We start from the raw sequence: 25,787 nt of genomic DNA on the forward strand, positions 1-25,787 counted from the left end.
TGCCAGCTTATGATCAAGTGGGAAAAGTTGTTTACGCTTTTTACGATTTAGTTAAAGCAATGTCGTAAGTTTGACACAAATCTTATCATGTATATACCCAAATATTACATGAATATATGTATATTCAAGGCATTATAATCTCGTGAACAATAGGTAGCGTATACATTTGCATTAATTTTTATTCTATCTGGAATAATTGTAACGGAAATAGAATATCTCTTCCTCTCACATCATGCCAGAATCTACTTAAAAGCTTTCATTTACTTTCGTTTGAAGACATCAATATATAAGATATCAATATAATGCATGTGCCTTCGAGTATCTTCTCTCATATCATTTAATCCACACATTTGTAAAAAAATAAAAATAACACAATTCTCAAGCGCTTACATTCCAGGAGACAATAGCAGTTGCTAGCTGTTAACTAGTGATGTGTGGAACAGGCTTAAGTCGGTTATAATAAACATCATTATTTGTTAGTTTTATAAATATTTATATAAATTCGATTATTGTAAGAGATCGTGAAGGTTGTACTTATTAGCTTAGCGCGATAAAATACCAGAAGAATTATTATGCAATAATTGAATAATTTTATATAATTATAAAAAAAAAATAACAAAAAAAACAACCGCCTTCAAAAACACTATTCCAAAACTTACTTGACTTACCTGCATGTTAAGGTAAAGTAATAAACTTGCTTGTCTAGCGAGCATACATTGTAACGGTTTTGTAAAGTTTTAAAACCAAAAAATAAAATAATTATATTGTATGCATTTAACGGTTAAAAAAAAGTTTTAACAAAAAAAAAAACGACTTCAAAAACACTATTCAAAAACAATAGACATAATGTGCACTAAAAAGTATAAAAATAATTGCGTATTTTTATACAATCTAATTAATTAATCTTATTCTAGTTAGTTAGTTAGTTATTTTTGGAATCGGTGTCCTTCCGCCGCAACCCGCTCTCGCCTCCCGCCTCCTCACGACTCAAGCACATCTCACCTATAACTATGTATGTAGTTACAAACCTATCTTGGATGACACCGACTCCAAAAATTACAATAATCGTAACTAGAATAAGATTAATTCATCAGATTGTATAAAAATACGCAATTATTTTTTTATTTTATGATTTTTAGTGAATTTGAAGTACACTAACTAACAATTTGTCTAAATATGTGTAAATATACTAAATTTTTTAATGCAGCAATGAACGTAAGTACTTTGCAATTTGATTACAGACAGTGTTCCGTTACATTGTCATGGATTCCGTAATTAGAACCTAACCAAACTCTCACCAAACTATCATTGAAGTATATCCTTTCCAATAAAAAAAAAGAATCATCGAAATCGGTGGCCGCGATATTACGACGTATGTATAGCAATAATTTAGACTTTTATGGTTTTCTCATGGATTCCACTGTCAGATCTGGACCAAATTACAATGGTACCGCTCGGGAAGCACCAGCTTTCAAATAAAAAAAGAGTTATCAATAATCGGTTCACCCAGTCGAAAGTTTTGAGGTAACAAACATAAAAAAAATACCGACGAATTGAGAACCTCCTCCTTTATTGAAGTCGGTTAAAAAGTACCTAATACGTAATTTAGTTATTAAATATATTTAAACTAAACGATATTATGGTAAATATGTGACACCTTAAAGGAGAATAGTAAGATCCGAAATTTAGAAAAAAAATTATTCACAGACAATGTATAAATGAAAAAATGGGTCTAAATACGTCTGTATATTATAAAACTTATAATTATTAATTGAACTCATAAAATAAGTCTAAGTCTAATAAGTATAAATGTAAGCTAATGTAGTAAAAATATAATCATAACTTACAACAGGGAAGTAATACAAATTCATTTAAATTTCAAACAACGGAGTTGTAAAAATATAGCGTAGTTAGCTGTGAGCCAAACGACTTCCCGTATACTCTAGATCAACAAAAGTCTACTTAAACTCGAGTAATAATCCGCACAATTACACTTAACTATTTAAGCTTACTGCCATGTTAGAATTCCGTTTCAAATGTCTGTCCCAAGCACGAATCAGATTCAAAACGAGTTTAGGAGTGTCCACTAAAACGCGTAATTACTGTAGTAAATAACAAAAGAAAGGAATTTTATACTTATATATAACACAAACACATCTTATTATAATCAATCGCCTGACACAGATTTTTTTTTCTTAAAATGTCACAAATGGATGATTTTCAAAGTTCATTCCGCTAAAATTCACAAACTTATTTCAATGTTTCGATTTTACACAAGATATCTTCGAAAGACAACTCTCTCGACTCTAGATTAAGAAAGTTTTCAATTATAGCATTTTAAATATAATTTTCGTTAAATAACATATAATTCCATTCATTTTCATTAATTTTAATTCGTGTAACGAGATTGTTATATTTTTAGGAGATTTCTGTAAAATAGATGATTTTATACATACTTTAAAAATATATAATATTACTATTTAAATATGTGCTTGTTCACGATTTTTTATTATTATCTGCAATATTTTCTAGAAATACAAACGAACGCACCTGTGAGTGATCACTGCTTTCCTTATTCCCTTAAAAAGCTACTAGATTAAAATATAGGGCACGCCTTTTAGGAAAATGAAAATAAATAATATTACAGAAAAATTAAATTAAAAAAAGTTAAATATATTATGCAAATTTTGTAAAATATTTGTTATTTTGATAAGGATAACAGGAAATTTTGGATTTTAATATCAATTATTATCATAATAATATTATTAGAATAATTATGTATGGCAAAAAGTTTAATAGTTTTGTTGAATATAAGTGGATCCATTCCATAGAGTTTTTAATGTGTGATCAAAATTCTCTCATAAAAAACATACTTGCGTTCAATTTTATATGTATCAAAAATATTAGGTTTCTATATACAAATTTAAGTACATTTAATATAAAGTATGAAATACAAAATTTGCATCTAACGATACCCATAATTGTGAAAAATCATATACAGAAATTTTGTCTTTCTCGTTTATCAAATATATTTTCAGTGAAGGATCTCAAACAATTCTACTCGTATTTATTTTTATAATTGGGTACAAAATGAAACAACTGAAGGTCTAGTTGACATTCATATCTAAGTTGTTTTTTGTTTAATTCGATGTGTAATTGGTTTGTTTACCAATAAGTGTAAGGTATTTATATATCTTAATTGTTACTTACATTTCATAATTTTTTGAATATTATATTATATATATATACAAACAGATCACCATATAATTAGTATTATTGAAAGATATAAAAGATCTAGTTTTAAAACGTGTGAGTGGTTAACGTAATAACCTAAACACATGGTCAGACCATCAGACCAATCCAAACCAGTACACTTTATATGACCGTTGAACAAACTCTTCATAATTAATTATGCATTTGAGTTTGATTTTATATAATGCGTGTTTTTTTTGTTTCTTATTATTCTTTGGTCACTGCAAAAAGATAATACATTCAGTATTACTTAAATAGTTGTTTATTTTTTATTTCACTAAAAAAATATTTGTTTTTTATTACTGCTGTGTTCATGTTATTTTGTTCGAAGCAAATTCAAAAATATATAATCAGTAGTAATTTATTTATATCATTCTTTAAACATAAGATTAACTGCTCAGAAAGCTGCAGGGAAAAGTATGTTTTAGTTTCGGAAAAATACCTCAAAATGGTGTAGACATTATTTTTGCAGTATTTTTTTTCTCAAATTAGACTAAGTTGTTATGCTAGGATATGTAACGCTTGTTCAATGAGAGCAGCATCTACGTGAGGACACAGATTCTTCTACATATAGCATAATATAATTTTTATGTAGATTTATGAACAAATTGTGTTGTTCTAACCATCAGGTTAATATCAAGCATATCTATTTATAATCAAATAATAAAATTAGTTATTATTCACTCTATTCAAATTGACTAAATTATGATTTCTGTATCGGTCATATAAGTCCAAACAATGTCATAAGCATTGATATTTCGCAAACATTCAAAATTAAAACGGTCATATATGGCAGCAGTCTAGTTATTAGGCGAGCCGCACACACAATATTACAGCCTGATACAGTTTGACATTTGAAACCAAACAATATATTGTGCCCCCGCATATTACTCGTAATTGGTTGATAGCATTCATTCATGTTTAATGGTACACTACCATTTTGTATTAGAGTTATAATGTCAATATAATAATATGTTTGTAGTTTATTTAAGAAGAGTTATTAGTTTTTGGCGATGCTTTCGATTGGCATCATAAAAGTAGGGGTGTTTTTTTTTTACATTTATGTCGGTTCGATTCCCAGACGAGGCAAGTAATTTTTAGAAAATCTTTGAATGCAGAATTACTAACTTTTAAAAATAACATAAAGTCTTCTTTCAGTAAAATAGCCTTTCTTCGATATTTAAGGTGATTTCCCTACATGTCCCATAACTTGGGGACACCATGTATACATGTTGGTAGAAAATAAACTTATTTGTATTATATAAACGTATTTGTACCTAAATTAGACCCTACAAAGTGCGTTCAGATGATAACAAAACGTAACCGTCTCGCGTTTGATAGGTTGCAATTTGTCAAACAGCTTACGTCGGAATTGATGAGAAGATAGGCGAGAAGTTTTGAAGGAATGCAGTACACGATACCTCTTATGCAAAGGTATCTAGAATAACTCGTAGATTTAAAGATAGCAGCTCGACTTTATTTAATGTTGTTTCGAAATACTTGCTCTAACTGTTGCATTCCTAACATTGATTGCGTGTCATTCTATCTATGGGCGGACTGTTTAGGGCTCATTTGATGATCCAGCCTGTCTATCATTGTGTAAAATTTGTAATCAACTATGTGCTTGAAGATTTTAAAGAAAAAGGTTCTTAAGTCATGAGGGCTACTATGTAATAATAAAATAAAATGAATATTATTTGCATAATTTAATAATAGATAACTTGTAATGCTCCGACGATCTGGTCAAGATCACCGGAGTATGTTGGATGAGGGCAGCGCAGGACCAATCGTCATGGCGATCTTTGAGGGAGGCCTTTCTGCAGCAGTGGACGTCTCTCGGCTGGAATGGAATGAAAAACTTCCAATGAGCGATTCTCTCCTAACACATAATATATAAATCTACAATAGAACAATTTCATATGTGCTAGTAAATGACTTTATATAAATTAAGAAATGTCGAATTTTTTTAATTAGATTTTTTTAACAAGACTGTAAATAAAGGTCTTTTGGTCATAAACTAACTACAACAAGGCTTTGTAACAAAAGGTGCTCTTTTGGTGACAGCTATGTATGAGTTAGCAAGCCTTTTTAACAAGAAATGGTCATAAGAAAAAGTTTAATTATGACGTGTGAAGATGTTTGTTATAATTGTTTCTTATATATAAACTCCTTTTTTAATATTTGGATATTTAAATATTAAGTAAGTTGGTAAAATTCATTGATACTCGTTTAAATTTTTACGGAACTAAAATTAATAATTATTTATTTAGGAATGTTTTGTATGTAAATTATTATAAGTATATTCCCATCATCAATAAGTTCATTGAATGAAACACAAAATAACACAACAAATATATTTACTTAAACTTACCAGATTTAACTTAAGCCGACGCTTTGTTTGCATACGGCATTTAACTACTTCATTTAAGCTACTTTTACTAAAGTAGTAATACATGAATAGTGTACATAAATTACTTTAAAACGCCCAACATTTATGTCCAAGAATCTAAATTATCTCGTAAACATAAGATACCTATTATTCTTCTGTCAATCAATGTTGTGTATGCTTCGATTTGAATGTAATTTTAATGTCTTCAAATATTAATGGTACTTGTTATAATTTATAACAAATGAGAGTTATTGTAATCCTTTCTATTTGTAATGATCCTACGTCTTATGCAGAAGCTATGTGTTTGATTTCAAATTAAAATTAGTGCCACTTTGAGTTTGTAAACAATATAAGGCAAATGTTTCTAAGATGCACATTTAAAAAGAGCTTCACCGTGTTGTTATACATTTGATTAAAACACTGACCGACAGATAAGTACACGAAAGCGTCAAAATGAAACCTACGTAAGGGCATGTCTTTAAAATTATCTTATGTGTCACTTTGCGTTTGCTATCGATAAATTATTAATCAAAGGTTTCCAAGAAACATTATTAAATGGTGATGTGGAATGAGCTTCCTTATGTGGTGTTTCCGGGACGATACGACATGGGTACCTTCAAAATAAGCGCATACACCTTCCTTAAAGGCCGGCAACGCTCCAGTGATTCCTCTGATGTTGCAAGAGAATGTAGGCGGCGGTGATCACTTAACACCAGGTGTGAGGTAACCCGTACGCTCGTTTGTCCTCCTTTTCCATGAAAAAAAGAAGAGGAAAAAGAGACAGCCATGGCACAAACGTGTCAAAAGGACACCTACGTAAGGGCTTGACCGTAAAATTAACATTAACTTTGTGTTTGCTTCCGATTTATTTGTAGCAAAGGGTATCTTAGACACGCATGAACGCATATAGAACTTTTGAACCAGTATATAGATGGCTTTACCGTGTGATAATCCATTTTACTCCAACACTAGTAAAAAGAGACAGCAATAAAAACGTAAGGACTGTTTCATATATTATTGAATGTTAATAATTAATACTAGTAAAAAAATATTAGAAAAAAGAACACCATATTTTTTTTAAATGAAAATAAGGGATGACACGAGCAGGACGTTCAGCTGATGGTAATTAATACCCGCTCAGGATTCTTGAAAAACCCAAAAATTCTGAGCGGCACTACAATTGCGCTCGTCACCTTGAGACATAAGATGTTAAGTCTCATTTGCCCAGTAATTTCAATAGCAATGGCGCCCTTCAGACTGAAACACAGTAATGTTTACACATAACTGCTTCACGGCAGAAATAGGCGCCGTTGTGGTACCCATAATCTAGCCGGCTTCCTGAGCAAAGGAGCCTCCCACTGGTAAACCAACATATTGTTTGAATAGTGAATGAAATGTATGCAATTTATTCGCATAATTTCAATAACCTTGGTGCCATAAAGAAGAGAAGTACAAACTTCAATTATCAATATATGCCTGGCCTTGACAGTATTTTCGATTTTACTTTTAAGTTATCGATCTTCAATGATAATCTCAACTTTGACAAGCAGTACTCAGAGAGTTCTGTCATTTTATACAATGTCGGAACATTATTGATGTGTTTCCTTTAATGGGAACAATTTAAATCTTATTACAATTAAATTACCTACATTGTACGTTTTTTGTATTTTATGGATATGACTGAGTAATCTGTATGTGAGCTTGTAAAGGTTTTGCAACTCCAATATGGGCTAGCGATCATGTTCATTGATGTATTGAAGTTTTGAACGTATTATTTGGTACTTACATGAAAAAAAAAGAGAAGACTATATGAAGAGTAGTCAGTTTAATATTATATTATAAACAGGAATTATTAGAAATTTTTGGGACGGTTTTGAAAATTCTTTCAACAGTAAAATGGGATTATTGTCATTGGACATACTAATATGTGCGTATTTTATTTTTAAAAATTACAGCAGTGAAAGAATAGGTAAATATTTACCCAGTGTTATCTGGTAGAGATTGTTTGCAACGATAAAACGACCATATTTGTGCCTTTTTTACTAATTAAAGTTAAACCAAAAGATGTGTTTTTTAAGCACGCAAGAACAAAACAAAAATCCCTTAATATTTTATTCCTCGTGCTATTTTTCTTTTGTAGAAAAAACCGCATAGTTTAGTTAAATTATATGTAATTAAATATCATTAAATTATTTCTATACAAATAAAGAGATTTTTTTTTTATTTTAAAACTTGTTTATTTATTGAAATCATATATTGAAGTTTATTTAATTCTCGTCCATTGTGGTTCAGTAGACATATAATTATAATAATATTGACACACTTTTTAAATTATCTTGCCCCAAATTAGGCATATATAGCCTGTGTTATGGGTTGCAAGACAACGATATATTTAATACAATATACTTACTTAAACATATATAAATAAACATAAACATACATAAATACATATAAACATCCATGACTCGGAAACAAACATTCATATTCATCATATAAATGCTTGCACCTACCGGGATTCGAACCCGGGACCTCTAGCTTAGTAGATAGGATCAAGGACATATGAGTTACAAGAGTTGAAGTTGAGCTGAAGTAATGATACAAATGGTCTAGTTGACCAGCTAACGTCAGAGTGTCGAATTTGCGTGACGGTGTGCGCGCATCTTAAAGATTCACTCTAATAATTTTTACCTAACGCGTCAAAAGATATTTTCTTTTGATGTTATAGTAACTTCATAAGTAAATGTCAAATGTACAAATATAATTTCCATCGTTAATAGACACAGTAGCCCTGAATCGTAACTAGGACATTTATGAATGACAGAACTCGATGCATGCATGCATTTATAACAGTAAATATTAAATGCAACTTAACTCGCAAGTTGGCATCGTAATTGCAATTAATGAGATCATTTGTGACTCATCAGCGGGGGTCCGAGCTTCAATCGTTTTCAATAGCGATTCTTCTTATCAGCGAATCGTGTCGAAAGTAAGGTCACAGGGAGCGGTCAAGGGACACCTTCACCTCAATGAATCACAAAGCATTCAGTCGTATCGTTACCAACTAATCCTAACATTGCAACACTGCCGACTAATTATTACTTTGTCTTGTCTGCTCGTAGACCTTATTCATTTTCTGTCAAATGCTTAGATTATATCGCATTGATCATGGTCAATGAAACTTTGTTGGCAAATTTCGATTGGCATCTTAAGTATAGTCTATGCATCTAATTACAGCTCCGACGTGACTTTACTCGACTTTAGACCAGCTGTAACGCATTAAGTAATAATATCTGTGGATTGAGTATTTCAGGATATCATTGAGAAGCCTTTATGCCGTTTTAATGTTCTGAATAGCTTATTTTAGAAAAACTTTAACTTATATGTATTTTAAAAGTGAATGTGAGTTTATTTGTTTTTTTTTTGAAGAATATAAGACACGAGACGAGCAGGACCTTCAGCTGATGGCAGCGCCGCTCAAATTCTGAGCGGCGCTACAACTGCGCTCGTCACCTTGAGACATAAGATGCTAAGTCTCATTTCCCCAGTAAATTCACTAGCTACGGCGCCCTTCAGACCGAAACACTGTAATTCTTACACATTACTGCTTCACGGCAGAAATAGGCGCCGTTGTGGTACCCATAATTTAGCCGGCATCCTGTGCAAAGGAGCCTCTTGCTGCTGCCTTAACTATTAAATGATTTATTCATTTAATGAAAAATGAACATAATGAAATGTTAAGAGATAATGTAGTAAAAGTAAAATCATAAAAACCACCACTTCGTTTGATAATATTCGTTTATTGAGTGAAAACAATATTTTTTAATAGTGCTAATAATTTAAATTTAAATCTATTTAACACTGTCCCTTTGTTACTTGTTAACTTAGTTACTTGATAACTGGGTGCACATATGAAGAATCACAATTCTAGCGAGTTATTGCTTTTCATGTCTACTACACAAACTTCAATCACATGTCAAAGAGTATGACAGTTCGCAGAAATCTTGTTCGCTAAAGACGAATGTTCATTGCTACTATCTGATCTAACTATTTCGTAATTGACTTCTATGTTATTCACGCATTTAATACATTGCGTCGGCCTTGTTCTAGATAGCTGAACACCTGATAACAAATAATCATTAATTTCTATTAAATTCTTTTATTGTAATACTTCTTGTGAGTCATCTAATAATCTTCCATCTTATATCTATGGGTTATCATCATTATCTTAATTTGAATATCGACATACGAATTATTATTTTGCTTTTAAGCTTCTAATTCTTACCTTGTCTAATTTTATATCTTTTTCTCTTTTAGGTACGCAATTTGTTCTTGATCTTCGCGGCAGATTTATATTGAAGTGGTAAGTTACTTATAAATCTAATTGTTTATCATTCAAGACTTTTAAAGTAGTTTTTATGCAAGGCAACTTGCGTAGAACTAATTCAATATTATTCATAAATAAGAATTAAGCATTCCGTCTATTCCATACATAATATGGTAAACGCTTCTTGAATAAGTACTTATAATATTAGTATAAATAGTTTTTACTATATATATTTGATAAATATTTACTAAAATGAATTTAGAGATTAATTTGAATTGAACTAAGCAAGGCAGATTGCTTACAAATCAACTCATCACTATGTGGCACTCGTCGCTGTTACGATATTAAGGATTCTAAAATGCCTAATGTCTCTCTTCATAAACAACCCCACTGATGGGCACTGTATTAAAGGGATACCATGATAAGTCCACCATACTTGTGACTTGGTCAAATTCACTTATAACCTTTGAATTTCTTCGAGGTTTATAATTTTTCTTACAATGTTTCCTTCCACCACAAGAATCGTCGAATGATCGTTCAGTACATGAATTCTAAACTCGAAATTACCAAAACGCGGTTAGTATCTTACCAGCACAGCTCGAATTACCGCCTAATGCGTAATGTCTTTGCGCTATAAGGATAACTTTATTCAATATTATGTTTTATATCTAAGCTATTTTATTAAATATTAATAAAACATGAATGGCGAATTCTTTATACATACTTTGTGTTGGAAGTAGTATAGATTTAAAAGCGGAAATTAAATGTCTTTACAGAGTTCTCTTGCAGATAACTTAGACAATATCATTTACCAAATATAGCAATGCATTTATTATAGATTGTAGGTCGATAAAGGGCATACGATAATATAAATATGACTGTTTTTTATTTTAACAACAATTTTATAGAAATCTTATATTACTCGTGTTCAATGAACTGCTTTTAACTTAAAACTGTACAAATAAGCTTTTCAATTCTGCTTATATAAAGCTTATATTATTTTTACAAAAAAATAATATAAATCTTACAGAATATGAGAAAAAAAAATATTTCTATTTTTAAAGACATAAACACCTAAGTACCCAAGTTTAACAGTTGAAGCCATATTAATCATTTAATTTAGACAAAAATTCACGAAATTTACTAACTGTTTTTATATATGATATTATATATATATATATATATATATATATATTGTTACGTTGGCTTCATCCCAAGCCTCAATAAACTGCGGGATTCGTTATGTAGTGTTCAAAAATGATAATTTTTTCATAATAGGATTTTTATTAATCATTCATCAAATGAATTTGGGTTCCAACGTTATAACTTAAAATTCTAAAAACTAATGTTATAACAACATTATTATAAATTTAGTCATGCCTTAATATCCGTCGTTTGATCTAAAATTATGATTTCTTTCATTACTTTGTAACTATTAAACAATTCTAAAGCATTTTTATCAGGCAATTAGAGGACTTGTGTCGTCCTAGAACATGAATACAGTATTCCGTTGGTTGTTTAACTAGATTGAGGCTTCACACTTCATCAGTATTCTCTCGTTATATTCAGAGAAACGACCACCCAGCTATAACGAGTTTCTGGAGTATCAAATAACACGATACGAGCTCTAACACGACTTCAATATAGTAATTTTCGTCTACCATCTTCATAATCAATGTGATGCTTATTGTTTTACGACTATCTTAAGTTTTATGTATACACAAATCATTGGAACGTAAATAGAGTCATTTTTGTTCCATCTCTAGAATAGCTATTATACGTTAAGTTTGTAGCTCTTTCGGAATAATTAGGCAAAATGGTTTCGTACCTCAAAAGGAATAAACATTCGTCTGTCTGTCAAGACACTTTATCTCAGGAACTCGAGGAGATATCGCGTTGAATTTAAAACGATACACTCAAGTCTACATACAGTCTCTTGTGTGAAAAAATTAATCTTCTTAATTAACGTACAAAAGAGATACTTTTGCTATTTATGCCGCAATAAAAGATATTCGACACTCTCACCAAGGGAATCAAAATTTATGGGGTATTATTATGGGGTATATTCTACAAGTATAGGAAAAAGTCTAAAATGAAATCATAGGGACCTTATGGAATTAACGGAAGTCTAAATTTTGAATGAAAAGGCTTCATTGGCACAAGTATAAACAGATTTTTAAGTATTTTTGTGTTATAAATTAAGTTTATTTTTTTATCGAAAAGGAGGACAAATAAGCGTACGGGCCCATATTCTCTTGCAACACCAGAGGAATCACAGGAGCGTTGCTGGCCTTTAAGGAAGGTGTACACGCTTTTTTTAAAGTACCCATGTCGTATCGTCCCTCAAACACCGCACAAGGACGCTCATTCCACAGCTTTATAGAACGTGGAAGAAGGTTCCTTGAAAACCGCACATCTGGAAAGTGGGGATGATATCCATATTTTTGGTGTGTCTAACGAAGTTAGAATTCAGCGACAGGAATCGGGTAAAACAGCTCTTCGAAACGCTCCCCGTGATAAATGCGTTACAAGATGGAAAATGAAGCGACGTCTCTACGCAACGCCAAGTGATCCAGCCGTTCACAGAGCACTGGGTCCCCAACAATTCGAGCTGCTCTGCGTTGTACGCGGTAAATTGGATCAAACTGATACGGGGTGCGCCAGACAAGATATGACAGCAATACACCATGTACAAAGTGCTAGAATGTAGGCCGGCTTGAAGTATTGCCGTGCTCTATTTATGACGCCCATTTTCTTCGAAGTCAATTTGGCTTTGCCCTCCAGATGGCCACGGTCTAATCTGTTCCAAAACGCGTTGATACTATTAGAAAAAAATTAAATTGGGCAGACGTAAATAGGTCTATCCGAAATATATATACAATTTTTATTTCTGAGTAAAAATTCTTAGTGCTCTTGTCTTGACCTAGCTCAATATTATATTTATTCCTGATTCAAGTTTCGATCAACCTAGACAACTACAAAAAAAGGGTGTGTGTCCTTATGTATGCACGTAAGAAGTTATACCCCTTTGGCCTAACGAAGTAAAAATCCTTAAAATTATTTATTCCTCGTGCTATTCTAGGTTACTTTGTAGAAAGAACAATATTGTAAATATCTTTCAAAGATGGCTTTGGCAATTAATTATTAAATAACGAATACGGCTGTACGGGCTTGAACCCTTTGCCTATCCGAATGGACGAAGAAACCAAAAAAACAATAACGAATGTCGCAAACGTCAGAAAATTTAAGGAACCAACTTCACCCTGTTACTTTTGTGTAACAGTGATGCGTGCGCATCTTAATATTTCACTCTCATCATTTTTTCATAAAGCGCCTAAAGAAGTATAACTTTAATAATATGCTCAACATATTTAGTAAGCCAATATCCTTTCTTCCATCCACATGACACGACCAAACTACATAATATTATGTACTAATTAATAATATAAATTATGTGTAACGATATAACATTTACGATATTTTTGTTACAAATTTTACAAGGGTTAATAAAAGTAATATGTTTTATTTAACGACTGTTGTAAAAGTATTAATGTTTTACTATAGTTACGGTAGTAATTACCGGCTTATTGGGGATCCTAATTGAGTATCTCATGCTAAAAGGTGTTCCGTTAGTAATACAAATTATATTAATTAATAACTAATTAGACGATACAAATATTTCGATAAACTTATATAATTAGGCGTTTTTTGATATTAAAATTTTACACTTCAACATGTCTTTCGGTTCTACTCGAGGCAACTTCAGCAGCTGTTGACTCACCATGTTCCTATTCATCATACGTTGCTAAATAAGTCATTAAGGTACGGGACAAGCAGGACTTTCAGCTAATGCTAATTGATACGCCCTGCCCATTACTACGAGTGCCACTCAGGATTCTTGAAAAATCAAAAAATTTAAAGCGGCACTACAATTGCGCTCGTCACGAAATAAGATGTTAAGTCTCATTTTCCCAGTAATTTCATTAGCTACGGCGCCCTTTAAAACAAAACACAGTAATGCTTACACATTACTGCTAAATAAAAATTAACATAAAAAGAATTAGTATTAGTATTGAACAAAACATCCGTTACTCGAGAAAAAGGGCTTATGTCTCTGGAATACTGGATTTATTCCTCCATTAATAAACCAATTGTGGTGAACTGACGGTGAATTGATTCCGTTACTCAGACTACATTCAATTAGGCCCCGTATCTTATACGGATATGCAGATCATCTCGTTAAAACAGACTTTGTCACTTTTTCTTCAATGACTGGTGGCAAAAAACAGAACTAATAGACCGCATCCAAGTTTCTTCATCTATAAGAATAAGATTTGTTTAACTTAGATACCTATTAAGTTATTTTTTCGAAAAGAAAGTAAAAAAGTATCAACTGCAAAATAGACAAAAAAAAAATACTAGAACGAATTTAAAACAGTTTCTGACTGGAAATCTTGACATAGCTTTAAATTAAAAAAAGGATTGTGTGGTTTTATGATTTTTATTATTTTTTCATATTATAGACATTTAACTTAAAAATTTTGGAATAATATTCCATTAAGGGTATAAAAATCACTTTTTCAATTTTAATTTTATACTTGGAAAATTGGAATGATAATGGGAAATATTAAAAGTAGACTAAGTGTCCAACTAATATTTTTATTGAACTCTGTGTCTTAGCCCTGGTTAAAAATATTGATTGAAAAGGATTACATTAAACACTGATAAAAACAAACAAAATAGCGTGGAGCACTGGCACAAATGAGTAACAGTCAGCTGCTACGAACTATAGCCGCCCGACCGTCACGCGACATGCAACACACAGACGAAAAAGTTTGAGACGATGTAATAAAAGTTTCACTTTAAAAGCTTTTTTTATGGAATAGAACAAACGAGCGTATGGTTCAGGAGTTGTAAAGTAATCACTGCCACCCACATTCTCTTGCAACACCAGAGGAATCACAGGAGCGTTGCCGGCCTTTTAGAAAAGCTTTTTTTGAAGGTTACCATCTCGTATCGTCCTTGGAAACAATGTTATTCACGAACATATTTAAAACAATAAATATACCTATACTTTTATTATAAAATTGGTAAAAATACCAAAAATTTTGAACCAAAATAACTTTATAGGAATAATTCACTTTGTAATATCAACAATATTTATATCTATAATTTTAATTTATAAATTAAGAGCTTATTAGCTCTTCTGTAAGGTCGATTAAAAAGGCATTTATTTTCTCAAAATTGATTCCTTCAGAATTCTTTTTGATATCATTTCTAATATACTTGACAATACTACCGCTTCGGAAATAAATGGCACTCTGAGCGAGAAGAAGCGACGCAAGAAACTCTCCCAGCTTTTTATTTTTTGAAGAATACAATATTGTACTGTTATTGCCACAAAATAATCGAATCTAATGATAATTTACAAAAACATGTAAATAATATATATCTATAAACCAAATAATATATAATAGTGTAAGATCTATTAATTGGATTACTAATTAAACTAACTAATTAAAACCTTTAAATAGACGAATAAAGTACATAATATAAAAATACTATATTTATGGGTTTGATAAATTAAAATTGAAGACCTCTAGTATTGCAGATACCCATGACTTTTTCACTTAAGACCAGATCACTTCACTGTTTGCGCCATCTAGTATAATAAAAAATAAACAAATATAAAAAAAAAAACAATATTTATGCATCTTCTGCACTCGTTATTAATTTGAAGGTTTTTTATGATTTAATTACTTCTTTTTTTAAGCTTGCACTAGTAACTTTAAGAGAATTTTTGTTTGCATGTATCGTTTAATGTAAATCGCTGTAAATTATAGATTAATTAGCAATCAATTTTTCTTCTCATCAAAGTTCAACTTTTTCAAAGTGTGTCATTTCTTGGCCTAAGTGAATAAATTATTTTAGTTGTATCTATAATCTAGTGGACTGGACTTGTTGACCAGAAGAATAGCCGTTGGCCATGCATTAAGTAAATTTTACTCTTTAAATTGATAATTACCAACTACTCTGTTCTCCAGTACGATAATTAATCAAGATACAAACGAGTTACGGAAGTTTTGATGTCACATGTCGGCCAATTAATATTTATTTGGTACACATATTGAAGTCGTTAGATCTTCTGTTTTGATTATTCATTTTCAATTAACTTTAAGTCATTAACTCCTCTGCTAAGAGCTAACAAACAGGGATATATTTAGTCAGAGTAAAACTCAAAATGTTGTATTTTCTTTAATTAACATTACACATTTAAATAAAGGATTAAAACGCATTTAATTGTAACTGTGATTTTACATAGGTACATTTTTCAGAGCACTCAGTCCCACTGAAAACGTGCTCTGAAAAGGTCACGAATCGTCGGGTTCAATAATATAATAAAAATATTTATTTATATAACGATAAATATTAATAAAAACATTAACATTTCCGCAAAAACGAATCTAAAAATAAAGATACAATACACACGATATAATCCTTTTAAAAGTGTTTTATTTAAATCTCAATGTTACTATGGGACAGTAAAGTAGCTTTTGTAAATTGTATACTTTAAATACAGTTTATGTATTTCTCAATCATATGAACCATATTTTTTTTTATTATCATATTTTTTTTATATACTATATAAGTCTTTGTGTTATATATAAGTGCCCAATAGAAATGATTCTCATTTATATTGTGTGCACCTGTAATTATCATACACTGCAACTACTTTTGTGCAATATTTAAGTTTAAGAGTGTGTGTATGTGTTGTTGGAGCACCTTTAAATAAATAAATATGAAAAAAAAAGCGTCAGTGGCGCAATAATAGGTATCTTTGCTTCTCACAAAGGAGCTTTAGGTTCGATTCGATGGTATGTGGTCATCGCGGCCCTAACTCTTGTGAAAGACCAGAGATCCCAAGAACGTTGCTGGTCTTATGGAGCGTTGAATAGACCTACAGCAAATTGGTAACTGAGCGAGGATCGAACGGGGACATCGAGTGATGGTCAACGGTTCTACCTTCTGCGTCATCGACACTTTTAGAGTAATACTTTGATAACAGGATTTTAGGAAACTTACTTAATAATTATATGCTACTAATTCTTAATAGACTAAGTGATACTACGACTTGGAAATTGGGGTGTCGCCACACAGCTTCTTCATGAGTTTATTTTAAATGAATATTAACGAAATTTCAAAATTGAAAAACCTTTATTTTAGTTGCAAAAATGGTACAATCATTGTTGTGGATGTGACCTTATATTTAGTGAGGAATACATGTGCCAGAAGGCCACGCTCTCCCATATCAATTAATATTAGCACTACCAAAAATCTTTTGTTCACAATTTAATTAAGCTTATAAAAATATTTAACAACACTAAACATATTATAGGATATCTGTGTGTGTGTGTATGTAAATGTATACACTTCAACAATAAAGTCCCAGCCACTGTTCAGGCATTATCTATAAATAAATTTAAATTTTTTATAAAAAAATGGCTCAGTCGTAAATCCTATTACTCCACTGCTGAATATCTAAATGATCGGACAGCCTGGGACTAGATTGTGATTACTTTATAGCGATAGAAATGACTGTACAATAATGTATATTTTTATTGAAAAGAGCGCAAAAAAAAAGAATGCTGAGAGAGTTTCTTGCGCCGCTTCTTCTCTCTCAGAGCGCAATTTGTTTCCGAAGCGGTAGTAGTATCTAGTAGTATAAGAAATGACATCAAAAAGAATTCTAAAGGAATCAATTTTTAGAAAATAAATGCCTTTTATGCCTTTTTATGTGTATAATGTGTATATGGAATGCAATCACATCTTTGAAAATCAAGGCCGCTTTCTTATGTTCGTTCAACAGGTCTGGGGGCGTATCTTTTCTAATAAATGCTAGATTATATCTATCAATACAAAAAAATAGAACACAAATATAAAATATTAACCACTTGTTAGTCCTCTCTTTTAACAAATAACAAACAAAAGTTAAACTTCGTGGTGTAAAACCACAGCTATTATTAACATTTTAAGTATTATTAATAAGATACTCACACTCACTCACACCCACCCTCACACACACACACACACACACATACACACACACCCAAAGACACACGTGTACACACACACATATATAGAGTGCACTTTTTGACCTTTCGGTTCATATTGTTAACCTTAGGATGTAAATTGGTTGTCTACAGGACAGGCTACGCCTAGTGTAGGGACCAAATATAATGTAATATTATGTGATAAAGTGTCTGTATATAATAAATAAATAAATAAAAAAATTAAAATCATTTAAATGCAATAAATCCAAATTATATTGTTCAATGAAAGACACATTCATATAATTTCTCACGCATTGAGCACTTAAGATGCTACAGTTGATTCGACCTGTTCTGATTGAAGCTGATCTTTAGCTTCATCTTCATTACACAAAAATAAACGCTAATACTTCTACATTGAGTTTAAAATTGAACAACGCACCTAAATGTATAGCGTGTGACGAATAAGTTGTCATTTCTTACAAAGATCAGGACGAACGGCTTATAAATGTCACCTATGCAAATGTTTAAATTTAAACAACGCTACAGATATGAATCAAAATGGCGGACAATTGTGTTTGTTCTCGATCAAATTTATTGTAATTATGTATATTAACGGTGTATATATGTATGTACCTATATATTGCTGTGGGGCAGCGCTGCCGATATTAATACAATATTTGTGCTGCAGAAGAGGGCTATTCGCGCTATTTATAACCTAGACCCTAAGGAATCATTGAGAGCAAAATTCAAAGAAATTAACAGCTTGACTGTTGCTTCTCAATATATTCTTGATAATGTAATGTATGTTCATAGGCACATAAGTGAATTTGCCAGAAACTGTCATAACCATAATGTTGACACCAGGAACAGACATAAGCTTATAATGCCTGCTACTCGGCTAAGTCGAGTTAACAAGTCTTTTGTGGGGCGATGTATATGCTTTTACAACAGGATCCCAGAGAATGTTCAAAACAAAAGTATTACGTTATTCAAAAGAATTGTTAAAAAACGTTTGTGTGGTAAAGGTTACTATAACATAAATGACTTTCTTAATGATACCACAGATTGGGAATGGAGCGACCGCCCTCAGGCTATTAAATAATAAGTTTAATTGTACAATGTTACTTTGTAAATGTTACTTTAATTGTAAAACATATTTTTGATGAAAAAAAAGCCCGCTGAGTTTGTTGCGCCCATTCTCCTCAAGCCTGAGGCATTCATTTTGGAATGGGTGGTAGTTTTTTTTTGACTTTCAATAATTGATTTAACATCCTATTTTGAATAAAAATATTTGAATTTGAATGTATAATATTTTTTATCATTGAATTACATCATAATGAAAAACAATGAACTGTTATGTTTTTAAAAGTGGGACCCTCCCAGATTCTGGGATTAATTACACAAATTAAATTTGAAAACAAAATTTGATAATTGTTTAGATTTGAATGAGCGACATCTTAAGTCAATTTCCTAATATGCAAATATTGGGGTTGACCAGGTTATCAACTGTAATGTAGATCCTGTTGGTGAAGCCAACACCCTGATAGATGAACAAGACATACAAGATTTATCAACGATACGTCACTCGAACGGTTGGCTCAGTGGAAGAGCGCTCAAGAGCGCTCGACACGGAACGTGAGAGGGATTCAGTCCCGCATCGTTCAATAATTTGATTTTCAAATTAAATTTGTGAACTACAACAACTTAATTTTCAACCATTTATTAAAAGTTACACTTCTTTTGCCGCGTTAGGAAAAATTTTACCTAATCGCGGGCGCACACCGTCACGCAAATTTGACACCTTGACTGACGTTAGCTAGTCAATTAGACCATTTGTATCATACTTCAGCTACCGCCTAGTAACTCTCAAGTTAACTGAACTTTAACCAATGGACGAGAATTAAATAAATTTCAACTTATAAATAAAACTATATAATTTCTCTCTAATTGTATAAAAATAATTTAATGACATTTGATAACACGTTATTTAACTAAATTATGCGATATAATAATATTTTCAATGGTTGTATTTAATAACTTTATTATAACAATATTGTTTTTTCTACAAAACGTAAAATGGCACGAGGATATTTTTTTAAAGGATTTTTGTTTTATTACGCATCAGAAAAATAACTTCTTGCGTATCTACATACTTAAGTCCACACCGGTTGCTTTTAAGCGTTAGATATAATCATTATATTAAAGAGGATTAAATACCATTATAATAATAATACCAGTCAAATGGCTTGAGGACGGTCCAATTTTGAATGACTCAGTCACAAACAATGTTATATGAGTCATCATCAATTTCGCCAATAACCAGAACAATCTTATTATCATGGTCAGATATCGTTACTGGCTATGATACCAGGCATGTATATGGAAGGCTTCGTTACACAGGATGCCAACTAGATTATGTGTACTACAGCGGCGCCTGTTTCTACCGTGGAACAGTAATTTGTAAGCATTTATGTGTTTCGGTGATCTTATGTCTTAAGGTGACTAGCGCAATTGTACTGCCGCTCAGAATTTTAAGGGGTTTTCAAGAATACAGAGCGACACAGCATTGTAATGGGCAGGGCGTATCAAATAGCAACAGCTGAACGCTCTGTTGATCTCGTCCCTTATTATCATAAATCAAAAATAACAAAAAAACTTGAGACTATCATGTCATTGGCAAAATTTAGTCCGAATTATGTGCTCAACTTGTTCATTCGTATATCTTTTTGGAGGTCATTTAAACGATGTTAAAAAATCACATGGTTGTCATTCTAAAATTAAAAGATTTTCAATACCTCGAAAAATACTTATTGCTTATTTTATCTACTTGTCAAAATACATCCTATCAATTGTTCGCAATATAGTTTTAGTTCGAGTTCACGAAACTGTTTAAGATATTTAAGCTGTTATTTTATTAGTATGATATCACAAAATCAATATTTAAATAAAAAGAATTCAGACTAAATTCAATGCTTAATCATACTTATGCCTAAAACATTTGATAACGATGTTATTAATAGAGTTTTTCGTTTTTTGTGAGACGGATGTATGAATGGTGTTTATTAATTAATATTAGTTTACTAAGGTACCAATAACATTATTTACTCTTGTTTGTGTAAGAATTAAGTTGTTAGTTTTTAATTAATAAATTGCTTTAATATTGTAATTGTCTTACGTCGTTATTTTAAAGTATGGTAAAAGGTAAAAGAAATGGATGAAGTAAGCACTTTACCACCTACTGAACTTTTACCTGAAAAAGGGTTGAAGATTATTTAAAATACATTAACAATAAGTTTAAAACAATTTGAAAAATTACATATCAATCCCATCTCATTGTATATACCATGTTGACTAGCAAATACCAGCCTAGCGAAACTCTCTAAGAAAAAAGCGATTCATTCGATTGTATGAAACGTGCAGTCATTGATATATTGACAGATGACGGCTATAATCTTGTAAAAAACGGAGATAGCCGATATCCACTACGTTTTAAGCAACTGTTCGCTTTCAAACTTAGCTGGATTATACTTTGTCGCCAATTGTCATACTGTAAATACTACTATTTCAAAACAATTTGTTATGTTTTTAAAGTGATAACCCTCACTTCTAGGATTAATACACAAATAAATAGGGTTAAAGTCCCGCATCGATCATTAAATTTTGTTTTCAAATTTTATTTGTGTACTATTTCAAACTCATGTCAAAACACTGCTTCACATATTTTCATACTCAACTAAATTTCAATTTTTACTTAGGCAATCCCGCCTCTTATTACGTAGTATTTACATCCTCTTTGGCAAATACAATCTTAAAGAATTCTCCATTAATTTAATAATAACAGATTAGGCGTGAATAACATTGAAATAATACGTTGTGTAAACTAGGATTATTTCAATAAACGCGTGTTATTCGCCAATTGTATTTTGACGCTCTGGGAGTGTTTATAGTAAGGCTATTTGATGTTTATTACTTGGGATTTAACACTTAAAGTAAGTGTAATAATTATTCTTCCTTATGTCGTTCTTCCTTAATAGTTTTAAATTTATTGAATTAAAACGATCGAATAACAAACATGCTCGCTTCCTCAGTCGATGTGGAATTTTATCGCAAATTTATTGATTATAAAGTTTACACGAATGTATCGCATTTATCAAATAAGTGATATATAATTAGTTTGGAACCGTATTTCTTTAAATGTGTCTTTTTCTTAAAATGTAAATAGAATGAAAAAGATGATGAATTTTTTAAATTTAAATTAAGGTAATTAAAAAATAATTGCTAAGAATTTGCGTTTTCAAAGTGCTAAAATATTTCTTGATAATGAAACGCCCGATAACATGTTATGGGAAATGTTACAATTTAACTTAATTAGTACCCAATTACAAATATTTTACTCACTCTACGTTTAAAGAATAGACGAATCTAATAATCGAAACTTATGAAAACAGATGTTACAAGAGACATCATTAATTATAAATCATTTTATGTCAAAGATTGAATTGTAAGCTTTCTTTTCCGAATTCAATTTTATGTTTTTACGAGATCACAATTTTTCAACAATTACGTAGAAAGAGTTTATCAGTTTTAAGTGTTAAGGGTATAAAAGAACGGATAGATTTTTTTGTATGACTAGTTTCGAAAACACAGAAATTCACACGTTAATGTAAATTGTTGATATTTTCAGTATTTAGAATAGTTTCCCTTCCCGTGCGTTCAAAAATAACGGCCTGTATAATAGAAAGCCCTAACCAATCACCGTTCTACTTTCGATTAACTACTCATCGTAAATCTTATAATTAAATAAAACTTACCAATTAAAGGTCGTCATAATTAATGAATAATTATGCTATAATAACTCAGAAGGACCAAGAACTTTAACAAGCGTATCATGGGCGGTGGGTATACAAAAAGTAAACATTGAAAATGAACAATTCTGATGAACCCTTTAACTAACGTTACGTTTTTCGTGAGTGCGATAATGTTCCCACTTAATTGGGTGCCCAAATGAGCGAGGCTCGTGAAATTAACTGAGGCGGCAACATCAAAGAACGTGTTTATTTATTGTGCCTGACAGCTCGCTAAGGGCTATTGTCCACTAATATAGCGTTCTTAGCAGGCTTTACTCACATAAAACTTAGCTGAGTGTAAGCTGTGCATAATCTTTGATTAACCGACTTCAAAAAGGAGGAGGTTCTCAATTCAATCGGTATTTTTTTATGAGATTTATGATCCGATTTATGTAATTCTTCTTCCCTTTAATTCGGTGCGGAATAGATTCCATTTAATCATATAAAAATTTTACATAGTTTGGCCCAGTAGTTTTCATTTTATGAAAATTTTTGTTTACGTGGATAATCTAATTGTAGTTTGTGTACGATTATTTAGGAGATTTCGTTCAGGTTGATGATATTGTTATTATTAACTCACACTCAAAAGTAAAAAAAACCGACTTCAAAAACTAAAAAGTTTAAAATAACTAAATAAAATTTTAATTTAATACACATCTTATGCAAACCTTTACCTTTATTATTAATAAAATAGTATTAATTGTATGAGCTACATATTGATAGATTTTTAGTCTGTGTCAATCTTTGTTTTCGTTTTTACTGTCATTTGACAGGTGAAAGTCTGAGCTAATCAAGTACGCTTTATAGATCTCAGTCTTAGAAATATGGGTTCTTATTCAAAAACTAGTCTTTAATAATTATTAATATAATAATCTCAAACGATTTTTTGAACCCAGATATATTGATAAATTTTTATACTCTCACTAGCGGACCCAACAGACGTTGTCCTGTACATACTCGCACGTCTTAAATTTAAAAAATCGGTCCAGCCGTTAGGAGGAGTTCACTACCATACACATGGGTAGGAGAATTATATAGGGGCTGAATTGAGGATCTAAACCTATCTCAAATTCACTGGAACACACAAAAATATCATCTTAATCGGTCCAGCCATTTTGGAGGTAGTTCAATTGTAAATCTAAACAATCCTCGAATCCACTTGAACACACGTACAGAAGAATTATATATATAAAGATAAAGTTTTGTATAAATGAAATGTATAATAATTCATTTAGCTTTTTACATATTAGTTATTTTGTCGTATATTACATGAACAATGTTCATATCTTTGAATTAACTATCCAACACGAAGCCTAGCTTATTAAGTTAAATAATAGATTTTTTGCTATCGAGATACAGTGAGGAAATATAGGAATAAGTCCTGTATGTATAAAGTAAATAAACATTTTTTACAAGGCTTTTTTTAAGATTGGTGCCAAGTACATTAAAACACGTAATTAACACACAGGCTATATATGCTTAATTTGGGGCTAGATAATTTGTGTAAAAAGTGTATCAATATTATTATAATTATTATTAATTTAAAATTCAGTCAAGTGCAAGTTGGGCCCGTACACAAAGGGTTCCGTAATATGGTACGTAGTATAAATATATTTGTCTCAGTAGTTAGGTAGCAAATATAATAGTACGCAATTTAACATGAGATTCATCCTCCTCTTTTAATGTCAAACTACCATAAATAATAAATAAATAAATAGCCTCATTTATTCATTATTAAACACATTCAGGTTTAGTACTACAGACTACCATAGTAATACACAAAAAAATTGTGAAAGCGCAATTTTTAAAATAATATAAACAAATTTATTTATAGAATCGACTGTACATTGAAGCCAGTGGCAATGTTTTGTCAACAAGTAGATGTAAATAAAAAACAACGAATTTTTATGTAATTTTCCTTGAAACTTATAACTTGTTCTTCGCCTCGCACTCGCAGTAGTAAACAGGTATAAAATATCAAACAGATTAGAGTTGACGTGGTCGCGAAGATAATTTTAATGGTTCGGCTGGTACCGAGGTCCGAATGCTGGCAGATTCACGCTTCATGTACGATCATTTCAGGCTTTCACTGCCATGTAGAAAGTTAATTGATCAGAATTACTTACGAGTATTTCGCAATTGATCAATATGTTATATTGAATTGATAGGTTTGATACAATAAGTCGCATCCTAGAGACCTACATATTCTGTTGACTTTAAAGTAAAATTTTTAAAATGTTATTTCTCACTGGGATAAATTATACAAATTAGATTTCAGACCAAAAATTATGAACGATGCGGGACTCGAACGGTTCGCTCATTTGGTAAGAGCGCTAGGACAGAATCCGAAAGGTCGCGGGTTCGGCGAGACGAGGCGAGAGATTCCCGCATAGTTCATAAATCTTGGTAACAAATTTAATTTGTATAACTACTGTTCACTTAAATGTTTCTAACTTTTCTCCACTCTTTTATCCATACAGTGTCCAATCTTTGATACCCTCACTTGAATTTCAACTCGATCAATGGTGGTGATTGATAAGAAAACAGCTATTCAAATATTTTCTCAACTCTCATAATGATCGATCCGTTCTCAGTAATACCTTTTCAATTTAACTCAGAGACTAACAAACTACTTGTTCATGATTAATTTTAACTGTAAACTTAATTAACAAAAGGTATTGGTTAGATTTAATGTTTATTGAGGCCTCTGTACAAGCTTGTCTTGTCTTATTAACATTAAACAACATCTTAAACCCACTTTGGTCTGATTAGACAGCGTGATTAAAAGTGAAGTGCGTTGAAGTCTTTTCTATGAATACTTTGTCGAATGTACCGATAACTATGTAAAGATAATAATTAAAACTATAATATTGCATTTATTAAAGCCTCATATAATGGATAAATTTTAGATTATTTATACGTCT

General features: G+C 31.2%; 1 long non-coding RNA gene across 1 annotated transcript in view; it reads left to right on the forward strand.

The window, feature by feature from the left end:
- The window catches only part of LOC126977555 (uncharacterized), a 68,787-nt gene that overhangs the window by 31,105 nt on the left and 11,895 nt on the right, over positions 1-25,787 (forward strand). The window contains exon 2 of the long non-coding RNA XR_007732231.1: positions 9,956-10,001. This is a non-coding gene — a long non-coding RNA (uncharacterized LOC126977555). The remainder of the gene's footprint in view (positions 1-9,955; positions 10,002-25,787) is intronic.

Source organism: Leptidea sinapis, chromosome 45 (genome assembly GCF_905404315.1).
Source record: "Leptidea sinapis chromosome 45, ilLepSina1.1, whole genome shotgun sequence".
Taxonomy (NCBI): domain Eukaryota; kingdom Metazoa; phylum Arthropoda; class Insecta; order Lepidoptera; family Pieridae; genus Leptidea; species Leptidea sinapis.